This window comes from Crinia signifera, chromosome 5 (assembly GCF_055691185.1).
Source record: "Crinia signifera chromosome 5, ASM5569118v1, whole genome shotgun sequence".
NCBI lineage: Eukaryota > Metazoa > Chordata > Amphibia > Anura > Myobatrachidae > Crinia > Crinia signifera.
This window is the reverse complement of record NC_139221.1, coordinates 302,275,299-302,295,643: the sequence shown is the minus strand read 5'-3', so window position 1 is coordinate 302,295,643 and position 20,345 is coordinate 302,275,299.

The window sequence follows — 20,345 nt, the reverse complement described above, 5'->3', positions numbered from 1 at the left end:
CAACCTTGCGCTGTCCTGCAAATGTGCGATTTTCACACATGAAAATCGCACATTTTCAGGACTAAAAACAGCGCACCACATCGCCGCAAATCGCCCCTATTCGCACTTTTCAGCCTCCAATGCGCATCACATTAAATATGCGCATTTAGGCTGAAAAATGCGATTTCAAAATAGGAGATTTGCGGCGATATGGTGTGCGAATTAAACATGCGCATTTTCCGCTTGTTCCAGAAAATACACAGATTGCTTTTTCTGTGTCATAAAGAAGGGGACCCCCTCAGTGGGTTCCTCCAAAGGAAGGTCTAAAACCTCCCTAATGGCTCTGATCATTGACTCAGGACCATGGGCTGGTGCCTGTTCCTGGACAGGCTCCTGATCCTGTTCCTCCTCCCCCACTTCCAGGATATCATCCTCATCCGTATCAGGGGCAAGGGCTGAAAAAGGCCTTTTCTGAGGCTGGCTGGACTGGTTGGGGAAAGGGGTGATGATATCTACCCTAGCAGATCAAATTGATAAATCCCTCTGTACCCTATGTGTCTGCTGAGTATTAGCAGCCAGCTGGGAAGAGACTGAATCCAGCAGTGTCTTAATGCTGCTGGCCCATGCGGGCTCCTGGCTTTCACTCTGTGAGTCACCACAGAGTTGTGGTGGCACACCACTGACCTGAGGGGTAACACCACTGGGCTGTGGAGACATACACGGTTCACAGTCGGAGGCGTAACTAGAACGATGTAGGCCCCATAGCAAAATCTTAGATGCCCCCCTCCCCCTCCCCCGCGTGCGTGGGGGGTGAGGGGGCAATTGTGCCAGAAGATAGAGGGAGAGAGGGTGTCAGGAGAGAAACAGTGCCGGGTAGAGTTGGGGAGATAGACTGTCAGAGAGGGTGTCAGAGAGAGAGAGAGAGAGAGACAGACAGACAGAGAGAGACAGACAGAGAGAGACAGAAAGAGAGAGACAGACAGAGAGAGAGACAGAAAGGAGATGGAGGAAAGAGAGAGGGAGGAAGCATGGGTAGGAGAGAGGACTAGGGGCAGAGACAGGTGGAGTGACAGTTTGGGCTGAGAGAAACGTGCAGTAGGAAAAGAGCAAGGAAGAAAGAGAGGGAGAAGGAGCAGGACTGGCCGCTGTGTACACCCCCCCCCCCCCCAGGGCAGATGACGGTACCTCTGGCAGCACTCTGCCGGGTCTCAGCACTGTCGGGGCTTCCCAGCACGCCACCTGATCACCGCCGCGCCGGGTCTCTGTGTAATGAGCCGGGAGCTGCACCCATGCTGGGTCTCCCGAGTCCTCACATCAGCGCCGGAAACTGTACACAGGCGCTTCTGTACGTCGTGCTGGGGCTGGTCACTACTAGAGAGTGACGTTAAGCCCCATGACAGACTAGCTGGAGTCTGGACAGACTACCGCTTTGACAGTGCTGCGCTATCCCTGGGACACGGGACAGTGGCGCTGTCTGCCTACCACCGCCGCAGCATTACTTAAAAAATTAAAAGGGTGCAGGGGATGTTTGCTTGGCCACAGGCCCCCCCAGTCGCATAGCAACTGCATCCCCTGCACCCTCTATTGTTACGCCACTTCACAGTTAACCTGCGACTGTGATGCTGGGATAAACTTGGTGCTGCACACCATACAGGTCAATTTCTTAACCATATTGAAGCCTGTGTCCACTCTGCCACACAACACGCACTCACACACACTGTTCAATATGTATCTACAGTGTGTAATGCTGAGTCTATGTGTTAAGGCTATAAGCAGTATTTGAACAGAGCTTAACTAGCCAGTGTGGAAGGAATCAGAGCTACTTGGGAACCAGTGCACCCTATAACCTTCGCCCACTGATCTGAGAGCTGGTTTTGCATAAAAGACACATATAACATATGAACACAGTGCTATACAATATATGCTAGGCAACGCAATGCAAGCGTTAAATAGCGCTATAACTTGCTGTCTCTGCCGGCAAAAGGATCCAGGATCCACCACACCGTTGAGGAGCTGTATAATGGTGACCTCAGATGCAATAGAAGCAGGAAACAGTCAAAAGCGCGCCCAGCAGAGCCTGGCCCCGCTCTGAGCTAAGCCCCGCCCCTTGCACAGAGCTGGCGTCTGCAGTGTATTATACTGACAGTTTGAGCATTTATCTGTGTAAAAACAGATTTCATTAATAGTCCTGGTGGTCCAGCGGCTATCTATATATGCCAGTTATAGATGGGGGGTTCGCGCGGTCCCTGCATGAGGGCCGCCGCTACTGCCATCTTGCCGCACATGAAGTCAGGGTGCCCCCTGTGGGTAACCCTGACTAATACTCACCACTCGACGTCTTCGGACCTTGCCAGGGGTGTGCGGCAGCTGGGGGGGTCTGCTCGCCCCAGCGCAATGCTGTGCAGTGACAGAAACCTCTCTCAGGACAAAGTCCTGCAGCAGGGCAGCTCTGCGCCTGAATAGGCCGGTGACTGACCCTTCCCCTGGCACCCTCAAAGCAGGACTGCTGCTTTGGTCCAAAAGCAGCGCCCCAAATTAATAAACTAAATAAAAGTTTGAAGAAAAATCCTCTGGAGCCTTCCAGAAGTGCAGCCTCTCCTGAGGCACATTTTTCTAAACTGACTAGTGGAGGGGGAGATAGAGGGAGGAGCCAGTACACCCACACTGAAAGATCTTGTGCCTGTCTCTCCTGCGGAGGATCTCTATCCCCATAGTATTGAACCCCAGTATCCCATAGGATGTTAGAGAAATATTGAGTGCATTGTTCTATTTGTGTATTTGCTTCCGACAATTACTTTTGTCTATCTGTCTTGCCTTTACATTTTAACAATTTGTTTTAATAATGAAATATTATCTAACCTGACTGATCTATATAATAAGTTGAAGAGTGTGTGTGCGTGTGTGCGTGTCCGTCGCATTGCGGACACACCGTGGCACTCAGAGACACCAAATTTGGCAACAAGATACCTCTGGACCCGGTGGTGTGCACCTAGAAGCCGTTTTTGGGAAATTTCACTTAGAAATTGAAAAAACATAAAGTTTTAATTTTCCTTCATTGATGTTCTGGGGGAAAAGATCGACGATCTGGGAAACCGTTGATGAAGGAACAACTCGAAATGTAATGGGAGGCGTTTTGTTTTTTTTTGCGATTTTTCCTGCAAAATATGCCGTTTTCGGGCATTTCCCGAAAATCGCATATTTTATAGGGTGCGATTTGCGGGGAAAATCGTATTTTTTAAAGGTGTGATTTTTAGTTAGACTAAAAATCGCATCCAGATGTTTTCCCATTAAAAAGGATAGAACTCGAATATTTAATGCAGGGGTGGCCAAACCTGTCCTCAAGATCTACCAACGGTGCATGTTTTCCAGGCAGCCTGTGGATCTATAGTAGGAATGAATGCAGCAGGTTTGAAAATGTGACAGTTAGTAATGACTACAGCTGTGCACCAGCTAGGTGACCTGGAAAACGTGGACCGTTGGTAGATCTCGAGGACCGGTTTGGCCACCCCTGATTTAATGGGTTGCGATTTTTAGTAAAGGTTACTAAAAATCGCAAAAAAAATAGACCAGGTTCTGACTGGCGATTTTATCAGAAACATGCACAGATCATTGAGATCTGTGCATGGTTCTGTTGTAAAAAAAATAGTTAAACCAAAAATAAGAAAAAAAACGGCGTGCGGTCCCCCCCCCTAAGCATAACCATCCCCGGGCTCAAAAAGCCGGTGCTGGTATAATAAAATCAAAGGAACAATCAAGTTGGGGTTCCCTGGATTTTATAAAACCAGCACCAGGCTCAAGGTCCGGCGCTGGTTCCCAAAATATGGGGGACAAAATGACTAGGGGTCCCCCGTATTTTAAGAACCAGCACCAGACCCAACCAGCCAGCAGGGTAATGCCACAGCCGGGGGACACTTATTATATAAGGTCCCGCGGCCAAAGCATTGGGCAGGGGTCCTGGGGAAGTGGGGACCCCCCCAAAGAAGGGGTCCCCCCCCTCCAGGACTTACCAGCCCATGCTGAAAGTCCGGGGCTGTCCCCGATGCCCCTGGGCGGTGGGCATCGGGCTGATGTAAAGTGTAAAAAAAAGAATATAAACTATTGTTTTCTACTGTAGAACTATGAGTCCCAGCAAGCCTACCCCGCATGCTGGGACTTGGAGAACCACAAGTCCCAGCATGCGGGGCATTAAAGGGCCCGCTGGCACTTGTAGTTCTACAGTACAAAAAATAGTTAAATAAAACACACTGACACCCTGAAAAATAAAAGTTTAATACATACACAGCCCACACATACTGATACTTACCTACCTTGAGCCCGTAGGTCGGTCCCTGGATCCTGGGTCCGGGCTCCGGGGCTCCAGGGCATAAGAGTCCGGTTCCGGGGCCTTGGTCCTGGTTCTGGTCTGGGCTCCGGGGCTCCAGGGCAGAAGAGTCCGGTTCCGGGGCCTTGGTCCTGGTTCCGGGGCTGGTCCGGGCTCCGGGGCTCCAGGGCTGAAGAGTCCGGTTCCGGGGCCTTGGTCCTGGTTCCGGGGCTGGTCCGGGATTCCGGGGCTCCTGGGCTGAAGAATCCGGGGTCCAGGATCCGAAGTAGTCCACAGGGGTACCTGAGGAAGGAAATCCTACTCACCTGGTCCCCGGCGACGACCCCGGCATCTTCAGCTCCAGACGCACTGCTCCCGGCTGCTGTGGTACCCGCTCACAGACTGGAGAGGCGCAGAGATTTTCATCTTCCGCGCCTTTCCTCCGGATGATTCTATTGGCCGCCTAGCGGCCTCATTCTGAGGAGAGGCGCGGAAGATGAAACATCTCTGCGCCTCTCCAGTCCGTGAGAGGGTACCACAGCAGCCGGGAGCAGCGCGCCTGGAGCTGAAGATGCCGGGGTCGTCGCCAGGGACCAGGTGAGTAGGATTTCCTTCCTCAAGTACCCCTGTGGACTACTTCGGATCCTGGACCCCGGATTCTTCAGCCCTGGAGCCCCGGAACCAGGACCAAGGCCCCGGAACTGGACTCTTCAGCCCTGGAGCCCGGACCAGCCCCGGAACCAGGACCAAGGCCCCGGAACCGGACTCTTCAGCCCTGGAGCCCCGGAGCCCGGACCAGCCCCGGAACCAGGACCAAGGCCCCGGAACCGGACTCTTCTGCCCTGGAGCCCCGGAGCCCAGACCAGAACCAGGACCAAGGCCTTATATAATAATATATATAAGTGTCCCCCGGCTGTGGCATTACCCTGCTGGCTGGTTGGGTCTGGTGCTGGTTCTTAAAATACGGGGGACCCCTAGTCATTTTGTCCCCCTATTTTGGGAACCAGCGCCGGACCTTGAGCCTGGTGCTGGTTTTATAAAATCCAGGGAACCCCAACTTGATTGTTCCTTTGATTTTATTATACCAGCACCGGCTTTTTGAGCCCGGGGCTGGTTATGCTTAGGGGGGGGACCGCACGCCGTTTTTTTTTTTTTTTTTACAACACAGCGCACTGTACTGAAAATGTGCCGATTTTTATGACTGAAAATCGCACATTTTCAGGACTAAAAAAGCGCCCAAAATCGCACCATATCGCACTTTTTTGCCGCAAATTCGCATCTTATTACATATGCGAATTCGCTGCAAAAAATGCGATTTTTAAAGGTGCGATTTGGTGTGATTTTTTTCTTACGAAAAAAATCGCACCCTATTACATTTCGCCCCTGATTTCCTTGCTGTCATTGAGTATGACAGACACATTCTAACATTATGAATACTTAAGGGGAGAGGGGGTGGGGATATAGTTCTGCACAAGATTAATTTATAATTGTAAATGACAGGCCCGGCGACAGGGGGGGTCAAAGGGGACAAGTGTGACGGGCCCAGGGGATCTGAAGGGCCCCAGAGCCCGGCCGCCTGTACAGAGCTGGATTAAAGGCTCCCCCTCCCCCCCCCACACACACACCTGTCGACTGCTGCAAAACACATGTCTATTACTATTATCCTTAGTGCAGCACTGCACACCACACTGACAGCGGCGCCGGGACCGCAAAGCAGTACTGGGAGGTGAGGTGGGCTTCGGCTGTATGCGTCTCTCTCTGCAGCTTGCAGGAGGAGAGCTGCTCGGGATGCTGGCTTCCTGTTGCTGTGTAGAAGTCAGCTGACTGTGTGCTGTGGCCGGAGGAAGATAACGTGCAGGACAGATCTTGTGTCAGTCCTGTAGTGCATGACAGCCTCTGCGCTGACAAAGTAAGGTATATAAATATGACTGACATTCCCTAGCTCCCCACCACCGCACTTGAGGGCAGGCTCCTGTGCTACTTATGTATGTGAATTTTTTTTTTTAATATTTAATTTTTATTGGGTCAGCAGAAAAAAACACATACATAAGAGGAACAGAGGCAAAACAGTGAATCTAACATAAAGTCGTCGAACATTGGTTCCACTAATCAAACTATCTGTCTTGCACACTGGTTGATAATATTTGAATTAAACTGCGCCCCAAGAATTACAATTGGAAACAAGATTACAATATCAATGAAAAAAAGGAAGGCTAGTGAAGAGAAAAAGAGAGGACAGAAGAAAGATGGGAAGGCAGAAGAAAGGAAGACAGACACACGAGGGGATGGGAGGGGTATACGAGCACTAAGTTGGGGACATTGCATGATACATTATAAACATGAACATGTTAACTGTTTGACAGGAGAGGTGGTGAGTGAAATGCGGTAACGTCCCAGGGATCGTTGGAGGAAACTGATAAGCCCTGAGATTCTCTAAAGTCCATCCATTTAAGCCATTTCAGGTGTATTGAGGAGGCTGAAGAGGAGTAGCGAGCATTTACCGTCTCATAGAGAAAATGTGTGTGCACCTTGTTGATAACGCCTCGTACCGAAGGGATTTCTGCCGATTTCCAGAGGAGCCCGATAGCAGCTTTCGCTGCGATCAGTATATGTCTTAGGATATAAAGGTCACCCCCTGCTACTACGTTGGTGTAGTGGAGCAAGGCTGTAGTGGGCTCTAGCTGGGTCGTGGACTTCAACACATTGCCGATTAGGGAAGATATCTCCTCCCAAAAGGGGAGCATTGCCAGAATATGTGGAATATAGATCCAGTCTCCCCACATCCCCTCCAGCACAGATGAGAGACTTCAGGCCAGATAGCGTGGAGGCGTAGGGGGGTGAAATAGGCCCTATGACACAATTGAAAAAACATCTCCGAGTGTAGTAGACACTTAGACATTTTAAACCCTGAGTAGAGGATGTTATCCCAGGTTTCCTCGTCTAGGGTGATGTTAAGGTCAGTCTCCCACTTGAGCCGGGCGGGGAGTTTCCCTTGTTTCGTTGATGCTATCAGATAATCATACCACCTGGAAATCCCCCCTTTGTGAGAGCCGTTCTGCAACCTGGAGGAGATGAGAGTGGGGGCTGGCAGGATGGGGTCTGTGCCTCCTCTAAGAGCAGTTAACCAGTGTCGAATTTGTAAATATTTTAAGAAATCGTTTTTGGAAAGCCCAAACCTCTCCCGGAGCTCTGAGAATTGTATCAGTGATCCCCCTTGGACCATATGTCCCAAGTCTACAATGCCAGCGTCGATCCACGCGTCCAAGCTAAGGTTGGGGATCGATTTGGCAATAGCTGAGAGGGAGAGGTTGGTGCTCGGAAGAACGATCCCTCCCGCACCCCCCAGCAGTCTGGCCCATACCTCCAGAGTCACCTTCGTAGCTGTACAGAGCTCCAGCTTGCCGGGGATGGCCTTAATAGGGAGCCAGAACATGTCAGTAAGAGGGAATTGACTCGCCATGTTTTGTTCAATTAATACCCAGGGCTTTGGATTCTGAATGTCAAACCAGTCCCTAGCTTGGCTCAAAAGACAGGCCTGACGGTATTTTTCTAAAATCGGGATATCCCGCTCCTCCCAGGGCCTTTGGTAAAGCCATGATTTTCCTTGATACTCTCGGGTTTGACCCCTTCCATATGTATTTAGTGAATAGTGCATTGAGTTTACAGAATAGAGACTTGGGAAGGTTTCTGGGGATCGTGCGAAATAGGTATAAGAGCTTAGGGAGGAGGATTTTTGACGCTGCCAGCCTGCCCAGCCATGAAATTTCATGCAGGGACCATTCCTTAATAAGTTTTTGAAAGGAGTTTAAGAGCGGGTTAAAGTTGCATTCTATTAGGTGTGGATCTCTTGCAACTTGGACCCCCAAATATTTGATGGCTCTCTCCTGCCAGGCGTATCGATAGGAGTCCTTAAGGCGTGCTACATTAGCTAAAGGGATATTTACCGTTAGGGCTTCTGTTTTATTTGTGTTCAATTTATAGTAAGAGACCGCTGAGTAGGCATCTAAGACTTCATGTACCGCTGGCAGTGATTTCTCCGGTTGCAATAGGCATAAGAGAACATCATCTGCGAATAAGCAGATCTTATGGGAGGTGCTCCCAATCTGCGGGCCTAAGATACGGTCATCTGCTCTAATTTTGACTGCTAGGGGCTGCATTGCCAGAACGAAGATCAACAGGGAAAGGGGGCACCCCTGTCTGGTACCATTGGTTATTGAGGAACTAGAAGAGAGGCTGCCATTTACGAACACCCTCGCAGACGGGTGGGAGTAGAGGGCGAATATTGAGTCTAAAAATCTGCCTCCCAAGCCAAAGCGCTTCAGCACTTCTCTTAAATAGCCCCAGTGAAGCCGATCAAACGCCTTCTTGGCGTCCAGTGACAGCAGCAATAGAGGGGATTTGGCCCAGTCGCACACCTCCAGCACATTGAACACTCTACGGGTGTTGTCCGGAGCCTGTCTCCCCGGCACAAAGCCCACCTGGTCCCCCCCCCACCAGAAACGGGAGGAGGGGGGCCAGTCTATTGGCCAGCAATTTGGCGTATAATTTCAAATCTGTATTCAACAGCGCGATAGGTCTATAGTTCTGGACCGAGGTGGGCGGTTTACCGGGTTTTGGAAAGGTCACAATCCAGGCTTCTAACATTTCCTTGGGAAATACACCCGACCGAGAGGCCTCGTTGAAGACGCTGGTCAATAACGGGCTCAATTCCTCTTTAAAGAATTTATAAAAGTTGGTGGGATAGCCATCTGGGCCGGGGGCTTTATCCCTGGGCAACCCATCAATGGCGGTCTCTACCTCTACTTTGGACCAGGGTGCGTTGAGAGCCTGGCCCACCTCGGACTCCAACACTGGCAGACTAATACTGTCAAGAAAGGAAGCAATCCCTTCGTTCGTCGGCTGGGGGGTGTGCGAGTCGGAATTCAAATTATACAGTTTAGCATAGTAGTCTGCGAAGGTGTCCGCAACCTGGAAGGGGTCAACTACTCTAGCCCCCCTGGAGTTGATCAAGAGGTCAACCCTGTTTTTAGCTCTTCTCCCTCTCAATTTCCTCGCCAACAGTCTCCCCGCCTTATTACCAAACAGGTAGAAGCGTTGATTCAGCTTTTCAACATTTTTCTGGACCTCTCTAAAGGAGAGGGCGTTAACTTTATCCCTAGCCCGAGTGAGTTGTGTACCTAGGGCCTTGTCCAGGGGGTTGTTTTTATGTGCTGCTTCTAATCTAAGAAGGTCCTCGTCTGCAGCGCGCCTCTCACTCTCCTCAATTCTCTTCACTCTAGCTGCCGCTTGTATTGCAGAGCCACGTACAACAGCTTTTAACGCACACCAGTGTGTAAAAATACTTGTATCCTCTGGGTTGTTATCAGCTACATATCTGGAGATTGAATCTAGAATTGTTTTCCTGGAGTCTAAATGGGACAGAGCTGAGCGGCCTAGGCGCCACGGGCCCGGGGGAGCCCTAAATGAACCCAGATCCCACACCAACCGCAAGGGGGAATGATCAGACCAGGTGGTGGGCAAGATCTCGGCCTCAACTATGGAAGCCAAAGACCACTTATCAGTCAAGGCTAGATCGATTCTAGAGTACGATTGGTGGGGATGTGAGAAGAAGGTGTAATCTCTGGTGCTCGGGTTTTTAGCTCGCCAAGCGTCGTGGAGCTCAAACTCGTTAATAAGCTGTTTAAATCTTCTAGAAGGCCCTTGATCAGGATTACCTCTATGGCTGGGGATGCGGGATCTATCCATTGCTACATCTGAAACTAAATTAAAGTCTCCCAGGATCCACAGCGCACCTTTGGAGTATTCCTGAACTTTAGAAAACAACTTTCTACTGAATTTAAATTGCCCTGTGTTGGGAGCATAGCAAGAGACTAAGGTCTATCCCGTCCAGGAGACCCACCAAGACCAAAAACCTGCCCTCAGGGTCGGCATACTGCTTCGAAACGGAAAAGGAGCACATAGCTGATATTAGGATGGCCACTCCAGCTTTTTTGTGGGGGCCGTCCGCAGTGTAGCAGTGCGGGTATCTGTTATCAAAGAATCTAGGAGGGGCTTTCTTAACAAAGTGGGTCTCCTGTACGGCCACAACATGAGCCTTTAATTTGTGGAAGTAGGATAGCGCCAACTTCCTCTTGTTGGGGGAGTTTAGACCTTTAGCATTCAATGAGATAACATTAATCATTACGGGTGAGTTTGAGGAGATATAACCTGCCCATCTTCAGTGACAACACGTAAAACATGTATAAATATCTTGAAATCATCAATATCACATAAATCCTGAACATTTGGAGACAAGACAGGGGGAAACCCAAGAGGAAAAAAGACACGCGAGGGGGGAGGGAAAAGATAGGGTAGAGAAAGAAAGAAGAAGCCAGAGAAGAGAAGAGAGAGAGAAAAAAAACAATTGGCAACTCCACGAGGAGTTGTAGTGGGAGACCACAACGTGGTCTTCCCATCAGAGGGATTAGGGGGGTAGTGGTCCTAACCCCCATGAGGACAATTATGATTAAATGTTGCCCTGTACATAAACAAAGAACAGCAAACAGTCGCACAATACTTAGCTAGGAAAGCATAAGGATAACTAGCTTAGGAGACAATATAAGGCTATGTGGCTAAACTGAAAGGTAAAGCCATAACGTACCACTACAGTCTAACCATATAGACAATTAGTTATGAAATATAATAAGGCATTTGCCTCAGAACATGCTAAAGTACCAAGTGTAGTGTAAAGAGAAATTAATAACACAATAACTAAGATTAACCCAGTCCTTCTCGGCTACTAAGATAACTTTATACGTTACTCCACCGAAGACCAGTCCTGCTGTAGTCTTCGGGCTGGGGAGGCCGCAGGGGGAGATTCAAGCAGTCTCCATTTCGCTAGCAGCTTCATGACCTCTTCAACGGAGGTGATGGCTATTGTAGAGCCCTCTCTTTGAATGAAAAGCCGAGTCGGGAAAGCCCAACGGTATAAAATGTTGGCCTTCCTCAAAGCTGAGGTGACAGGCTGCAGGGAACGTCTCTTAAGCAGAGTGGCTCTGGAGAAGTTGCCGAAGAGCTGTAGAGGGCCTAGGATCGCCGCGGATTCAGCCGAGGGTCTCGCAGCCTTCAGGAGGGCCTCTTTGATGTGGTAGTAATGGACACGCATCAATACATCCCGCGGGGCATCCTCCGGGGCTGATCTGGCTTTGGGCAGTCTATGGACCCTGTCTAACAGGAGATCAGCAGATGAGACCAATGGTAACAGCTTTCTGAAGATGTCCAGGACATGATCATTAAGGCTACTATTAGAGACGTTCTCAGGTATACCCCTGATCTTGAGGTTATTCCTCCTGGATCTGTCCTCCATGTCAGTAATTTTCTCGCGCAAGGCGCTCACTTCTTCCTCTAACGAAGAGTGAGAGTCAATTAACTCGTTATAGGAATGCACCATCTCTCCCATTTTGGTTTCTAACGCATCCGTACGGTCACCCAGGTCATCAATTGAGCATTGGCAGGATTGCAATGACAGGCGTATTTCGGACATCACTTCGTCCTTCATTTGGGTGAGGAGAATCTTCAGATTGCCCACTGTTAGTGCTGCGTTGTCTGGGATCTCAGTGCGGTGCGGTGCGGGGGTCCCGGTTGGGCTTCAGGGGAAGGGGGCCGACTCTCTACGAGGGGGGCAGTCTTAGGGGACCAGCTGGTGTCACGCCAGACCCCTGCCCACCCCCGGAGCTTCTAGGTGAAGGCTTAAAGAAGGGGATCTGGGGCACTGATTTAGTGACTTTACTTCTTTTGGAAGGCATGATGGGCTTGTGTATGGGAGGAGGACAGAGGTCTTAGATCAATAAAGACAGGGGTGTTTATGGACGGCTAGTAGGATCTCAGCAATGCATATGGTACAGGGCAGCTAATGACTCAGCTAGCCAGCCAATATGCCTCATGGGGGGGCAGACAGTTAATTCACACGCCAGATGGCATGGCACCGCACCCACCTATGTTACGCTGAAGTGGAGGTGAGACCATACCATCGGAGGCAGCGGCACGAAACTCAGCCCAGGGAGGGCTCAACTCCAGCCCCAGGCCTCACTATCTCTCCCCAGGCCCAGTGACTCTCTCTGCCCCCCCCCCCCCAAACTCCCCCACACCACTCCATCCCCCACGCTGGCTTCTCCTTCAGGAAGATGGCGCCGCAAATGGCTGCCAAGGAACTGTGCATCTCAGCTATGTAACCCCCTCTGTGTTACCTGCCTGGCTGGTGCAGCGACCAGTGGCGCCGCGGATGGCTGCCTAGGCGCTGTGCTGCTCGGCGGGTAGGTTTTTCCATGTGTTCCCTGTATGACAAACTGTTCTGTCCGTGCTTATATTGTCACCCACCGACTGCTGCATCGACCAGTGGCGCCGCTGATGGCTGCCTAGGCGATGTGCTGCTTGGCGGGTATGTGTTCCCTGTTGATAAATTGTACTGTCCCTGCTCATACTGTCACCTACCGACTGCTGCAACGACCAGTGGCGCCGCTGATGGCTGCCTAGGCGCTGCACAGCTCGGCGGGCATGTGTCCCCCTACAAGTAATGTGTAATGTCCTCAATGTAATGTATGCAATGTCCTCTCTCTCCCCTTCCCCCCCCCCCCCATCCCTGCTTGATGATGCACTGTAAAATCCGCAAAAAATTCCTAGTGTGCGCAAGCACACATGGCCAATAAAGTTGATTCTGATTCTGATTCTGATTCTGATATCCAGGGGATCAGCACAGGCTATATTTGTAGAGCTGACGCTAGTACTGGTAAAGGGGCTTCTGCAATACACAGCTAGAAACGATACCTATAGGTCTTGCTCTAGTCTAGAGGACCCAGACTGTACAGACCCAGACCCAGACTGTACAATGTGCAGGTCACAGCCCCCAGCACTGCAGCATCCACTTTCTCTAGGGCAGTGGACTCTAATGGTGTCTCAGGGCTGGTGGGCAGCAGGAGGCTCAGAGGGGAGTCCTGGAGAGACTCTGAGTCTGGGGGCAGCAGGAGTCCCAGGAGGGAACAGGGACACGTGGTTAATGGAGAATGGCGGTCTGAGCCAGCCAAGGGGGCTCACAGCATCAGCCGTTCTCCTTCTATTCTGCTGGCAGGCTATTAAGGGGAGAGGGACTTGGGGAACACCCCGACTCTCCCCCGCTGCTACTCACAGCTGGCTGCAGGCCTCCGGAGCCCTCCGCGATGTCTCTCGGCGGGTGGTGGGGTCAGTGAAGTAACCCGGCGCCTAGCTTCCGGGTTGCGCTCTGGCCGCGGTCGGGGCTACGGTGCAGCTCGAGCTGGGGGAGAAGACACCACCCGCCTCTCCACAGCGCTAGATTGTCTCAGCCGGCCCCCTCCTCTCTCCCGTCTGTCGTGATTTTTTTTTTAAAGTGATGTGAACTCTTGGTGATAGCCCTTGACCTCCCTGTCACCGGGACTGCAGTGGGGAGGTGTACGGGGGTTAACCAGGATAAGGGCCATGACTTTAGATACAGAGGGAAACTAGTCAGTACTGTATGTGGAGTATATACATAAATTCTCTCTCAACAAGGGCTAACGCTGCTTCACTGTGCATGCTCTGGCCAATATACATACTCAATATCATCCACTCTTTGCCTATGGGCATGGGCCTGATTCAGATGAAAAATGTAGTTTTGCAAATATTTCTTAGATCCCCATTAGCAGCAGGCACATACTGCCACCTCTGACTGACCTTTGGCTCTAACTGTGTGTAGTTTGTATATTCTCCCTGTGCTTTCGTGGGTTTCCTCTGTGTTCTCTTGTTTCCTCCCACAATCCAAAAATATACTGCTAGGATAATTGGCTCCCAACAAATTAACCCTAGAATGTCTGTGTGTGTGTGTGTACATGTGGTAGGGAATATAGATTGTAAGCTCCACTGGGGCAGGGACTGGATCAGGGGCGGATTGGGAATTAAAACCAGCCCGGGAAATATCTTGAAGCAGCCCTAAGTGGGGGGGGGGGGGGGGGGGGGTGTTGTTGCGCGCCGCAGGCGTGCCCGATTTTTTTGGGGGGCGTGGCCTATCAATATGGGGGTGTGGCCTATTTCAACGAGCTGCTGGCTATGTCCCCAGCCCCTCAGGCTACAGAATAGGCACATGCGTACAGCGTTTATTCTGCAGCCTGTGGGGCTGGGGAGATAGAGACAGGGGGGGGGGGGGGGGGGGAGTGACAGGGGGTCTCCCAACACAGTAGAGTGGCAGGGAGGGAGGGGAGATGCAGAGTGGCTGAGAATGAAGGGAGTGAGGACTTACGCAGGGTGGCACAGGACGCAGAGTGTGAGGGGGGCATGGTGGCACGGGATGCAGGGAGGGGAGTCACAAAGTGGTGGAGGATGCAAGGAGGGGAGACAGTGATGCCCATTATACATATGTCACACACCGTGATGCTCCATTATACATATGCCACACACTGTGATGCACCATTATACATATGCCACACACCATAATGCTCCATTATACATATGCCGCACACTGTGATGCCCATTATACATATGCCAAACACCGTGATGCTCATTATACATATGCCACACACCGTGATGCCCATTATACATATGCCGCACACCGTGATGCCCATTATACATATGCCACACACCATAATGCCCATTATACATATGCCACACACCATGATGCCCATTATACATATGCCAAACACCGTGATGCTCATTATACATATGCCTCACACCGTGATGCCCATTATACATATGCCGCACACCGTGATGCCCATTATACATATGCCAAACACCGTGATGCTCATTAGACATATGCCACACACCGTGATGCCCATTATACATATGCCGCACACCGTGATGCTCATTATACATATACCTCACACCGTGATGCCCATTATACATATGCCGCACACCGTGATGCCCATTATACATATGCCACACACCGTGATGCCCATTATACATATGCCACACACCGTGATGCCCATTATACATATGCCGCACACCGTGATGCTCATTATACATATGCCTCACACCGTGATGCCAATTATACATATGCCGCACACCGTGAGGCCCATTATACATATGCCACCCACCATAATGCTCGATTATACATATGCCGCACACCGTGAGGCCCATTATACATATACCTCACACCGTGATGCCCATTATACATATGCCTCACACCGTGATGCCAATTATACATATGCCGCACACCGTGAGGCCCATTATACATATGCCACCCACCATAATGCTCGATTATACATATGCCGCACACCGTGAGGCCCATTATACATATGCCGCACACCGTGATGCCCATTATACATATGCCGCACACCGTGATGCCCATTATACATATGCCGCACACCGTGATGCCCATTATACATATGCCGCACACCGTGATGCCCATTATACATATGTCACACACCATAATGCTCCATTATACATATGCCGCACACCGTGATGCCATTATACATATGCTACACACCGTGATGCCCATTATACATATGTCACACACCATAATGCTCCATTATACATATGCCGCACACCGTGATGCCATTATACATATGCTACACACCGTGATGCCCATTATACATATGCCTCACACCTTGATGCCCATTAAACATATGCCACACACCGTGATGCCCATTATACATATGCCGCACACCGTGATGCTCATTATACATATGCCTCACACCGTGATGCCAATTATACATATGCCGCACACCGTGATGCCCATTATACATATGCCACACACCGTGATGCCCATTATACATATGCCACACACCGTGATGCCCATTATACATATGCCGCACACCGTGATGCTCATTATACATATGCCTCACACCGTGATGCCAATTATACATATGCCGCACACCGTGAGGCCCATTATACATATGCCACCCACCATAATGCTCGATTATACATATGCCGCACACCGTGAGGCCCATTATACATATGCCGCACACCGTGATGCCCATTATACATATGCCGCACACCGTGATGCCCATTATACATATGTCACACACCATAATGCTCCATTATACATATGCCGCACACCGTGATGCCATTATACATATGCTACACACCGTGATGCCCATTATACATATGTCACACACCATAATGCTCCATTATACATATGCCGCACACCGTGATGCCATTATACATATGCTACACACCGTGATGCCCATTATACATATGCCTCACACCTTGATGCCCATTAAACATATGCCGCACACCGTGATGCCCTCAGGGCGGCGGTGGGGTTGGTGCCGCTACAGGGGGGGTTTGTTGCTGTCGCCACAGCTGGTGGGGGCGGGGCGGCGGGGTTGAGGACACTACTCACCACCGCCTCCGTTGACATCCAGCGGCATTGCCCAAAATATATATATACACACACACATATTATATATATATATATATATATATTGTATATATACACACATATAATATGAGGCAGGCTGCATTATTTATTATTATTATTATTTGTGGCACTCACTTTACCCGCGTCTCCTGTGGCTGCCCTCAGAGTCAGCAGTCAGACTTTTTCTGCTGCTGCCCTGCTGCCCATGAAATCCGGCTCCCCAGCCCAGCGTGCAGTCCGACTCATGCACGCTGCTGCAGCTGGGGAGCATCACGGGCTAGGCAGCACTTCATCCAGACCGCGGGAGCAGCTGTGTGCGCTCGCGCATGCGCACCAGCCCTCCCGCGGCCATGTTAAGTTTGGGAGCATACGAGGCCGGCCGCGGCCATCTTTAATGAGGTAATAGTGCTGCGGCCGCGGACAGCACGGAGACAGCTGTTCGGCGGCCCGCGGCCCTGATAAGGAGGGTGGGCGGCCACTTCGGCTTTAAAATGTGCCGGCCCACCGGGAAACGGCCCGGTTTCCCGGTGGGCCAATCCGCCCCTGGACTGGATGTTCCAATATTCTCTGTACAGCGCTGAGGAATATGTGTGCGCTATATAATAACTGGTAATAATATTCTCTGTACAGCGCTGTGAAATATGTGTGCGCTATATAATAACTGGTAATAATAGTCTCTGTACAGCGCTGCGGAATATGTGCGCTATATAATAACTGGTAATAATATTCTCTGTACAGCGCTGCAGAATATGTGTGCGCTATATAATAACTGGTAATAATATTCTCTGTACAGCGCTGAGGAATATGTGTGCGCTATATAATAACTGGTAATAATATTCTCTGTACAGCGCTGCGGAATATGTGTGCGCTATATAATAACTGGTAATAATATTCTCTGTACAGCGCTGCGGAATATGTGTGCGCTATATAATAACTGGTAATAATATTCTCTGTACAGCGCTGCGGAATATGTGTGCGCTATATAATAACTGGTAATAATAGTCTCTGTACAGCGCTGCGGAATATGTGTGGGCTATATAATAACTGGTAATAATATTCTCTGTACAGCGCTGCGGAATATGTGTGCGCTATATAATAACTGGTAATAATATTCTCTGTACAGCGCTGCGGAATATGTGTGCGCTATATAATAACTGGTAATAATAGTCTCTGTACAGCGCTGCGGAATATGTGCGCTATATAATAACTGGTAATAATATTCTCTGTACAGCGCTGCGGAATATGTGTGCGCTATATAATAACTGGTAATAATAGTCTCTGTACAGCGCTGCGGAATATGTGTCACAGGTATCGCGGGGGTCTCCGTCACCGCAACCCGATGCTGGCTGCATATGTTAGTACATATGCGGCAGCATCGCGGCGGCTGCCATGCGAAGGGCGGTGATGTATATTAATACAGCCCGCCCAGTATCCTTCGCTCTATACATTCACTATTATTGTTAGACCACTAGGTGGCACTTAAGCTACACTAAATATTGACTATCTTAATATAATCCCCATAGATCCCTATACACACAATGGGCCCAGCTACTACCCAAAAGATACTGATTAGAGACATAGGGGGAAATTTACTAAGAATACAAATACGGAAATTCGTATATTCTTGATATGAATGAATACGACTGGCATCGCCGTCGCATGGCATTTCCGAATTCGTATTCCGGAGGAAAATTTACTAATCAGTCATATTTGACTGCTTCATATTTTCCGATGGTGTATGGATTCATATTTTTGCCAATACAAATTCATATTTTAAAATACAAATTTGTATCGCTGCAGTGTGCAAAAAAAAAAAAATAGAAAAATAAATGAATAATTTTTTTTTTAAAAACGGCGTGGGGCCCCCCCCCCCACAGCCGTAACCAGATACAGGCTCACAGAGCCGGTCGGTCCTGGTTTTAAAAAATCAGGAAACCGTTCAAGTTGGGTTCCCTGTATATTTTAAAACCACCAGGCCCCAGGGCCAGTCCTGGTTCCCAAAATATGGGGGTCAAATTGAGTAGGGGTCCCCCATTATTTAAGAACCAGCCCCAGTCCCAACCAGCCAGCAGGGTAATGCCACAGCTGGGGGGAGACTTTATATGCAAGTCCCCCCGGCCAAAGCATTCTCCCCCAACCAGTCAGCCTGGGCAGGGGTAGGGGGTCCTGGGCAGGGGTCCTGGGGAAGTTTGGACCCCCCAATAAAGACCCCCCCCCCTTCTAAACTTGCTTGCTGGGACTTAGTTCCACAGTAAAATAAAATCACACTGACACACAAGAAAAATGAAACTTGAATTCACACAGAGCCCATACATACATATTTGTTAGAATGCAGCGCTCCATACACTGTTTAGTGTGCAGCCTACAGACTGCCTTGTCCCCTTGCAGCCACTGTAGCTAGACGTCACCCTGAGTGACAGCTCGCATAGCGAATAGCAGGGCAGAGACCCCTGACCCTGCTGGCAGCGTTTCCTTTCCCGTAGGGAAGTTATAGTGTGATCGTGTGCCTCAGAGAGAGCGTGTGACATCCTCCATGCCTGTTTCCAGTTCCACGTGCACCGGAGCGCGTAAGAGTAAGCCCCGCTGTACTCCCGTTACAAGCGTGACCTTTATACAGGGAGATTCATCATCATTGGCAACAGCGTCGACTGGGAGAGATACCGCAGCGTAAACCAGTTAATTGCCATTAACCCTGCACAAGCTGAACGCTACAGATAAGTAACACCCGTAACTGTGATTGCCATGCATCAGTTCTATTGCACCTGAAGTTTTTTTTTTTTTTTCAAACAAAATTTATTCAAATTTTCAGGTATTAAATTTACATACACATATAGATATATAGAAAATACATTGCAACATGGGTATTTTGAAAGGTGAAATTTAAGGAGTCCCTTAGGGTATGGTCCCATGTTAAGGGCTGATTTACATTTGGATAGCGTCTTTTTGCTGTTTTCCTTGTAGGTTGGAGCCTAGGGTGTTGGTGTGGTTCTTTCGGAGGCGCTCCTGTGTGTCCTAGGCTCTCTCGATCCATTGTCAACAAGGTAAGGTAAAGTGGAGTTTTATTGCATCCATTTCTGTCCTTCTCGAGTAACGCGCTTCTTGAGATTGCGTATCTGGGTCTTATTGTTAGTTCACCCATATTGCAAAACTACAATAACTTAAAATATCTTATATACTTATATATAATAGGGGGAATAGAAGAAAGATAGAAAAAAAGGAGTCAGATAGGGAAAAAGGGGGGGGGGGGGAGGGGGGGGGTGTTAACTCGGAATAACACATTGGTAGTATCTAGGAGTCGTTTCATGCTGAATATTTTGCGCTATGTTCTATATCAAGATATACGAGGAGTGTATGGGTAGGGGATTTCGTGTTTAGGGGGGGAATGTTTGGAGTCCTTCGAAGAATCTCCATTTTCTGTTATATCTGGAGATTCGTCCAGTAGGGAGGGAAGTGTCATATTTGTCAAAGTGCATTGTCTTAACAAGTGTTGAGATGAGATTTGTCAGGGATGGGGAGTTTGGTGATAACCATTGTTTTAGAATTAGTTTCTTTGCAGCCGTGACCAGAATGGTGAGGAAGGGTATATGTTCCAGTTGGGGGCTGGAGAGGTGCCAGGGGTCAAAGTTAGCGAATAGTAGTGGGATAGGGTGTAGGGTAGGTGTGATGTTGAAATGCTTTTTTATGTAATTTATGATTTTGTACCAGAATTTTTTGATATGTCCACAGGACCAGATGTTGTGGAAG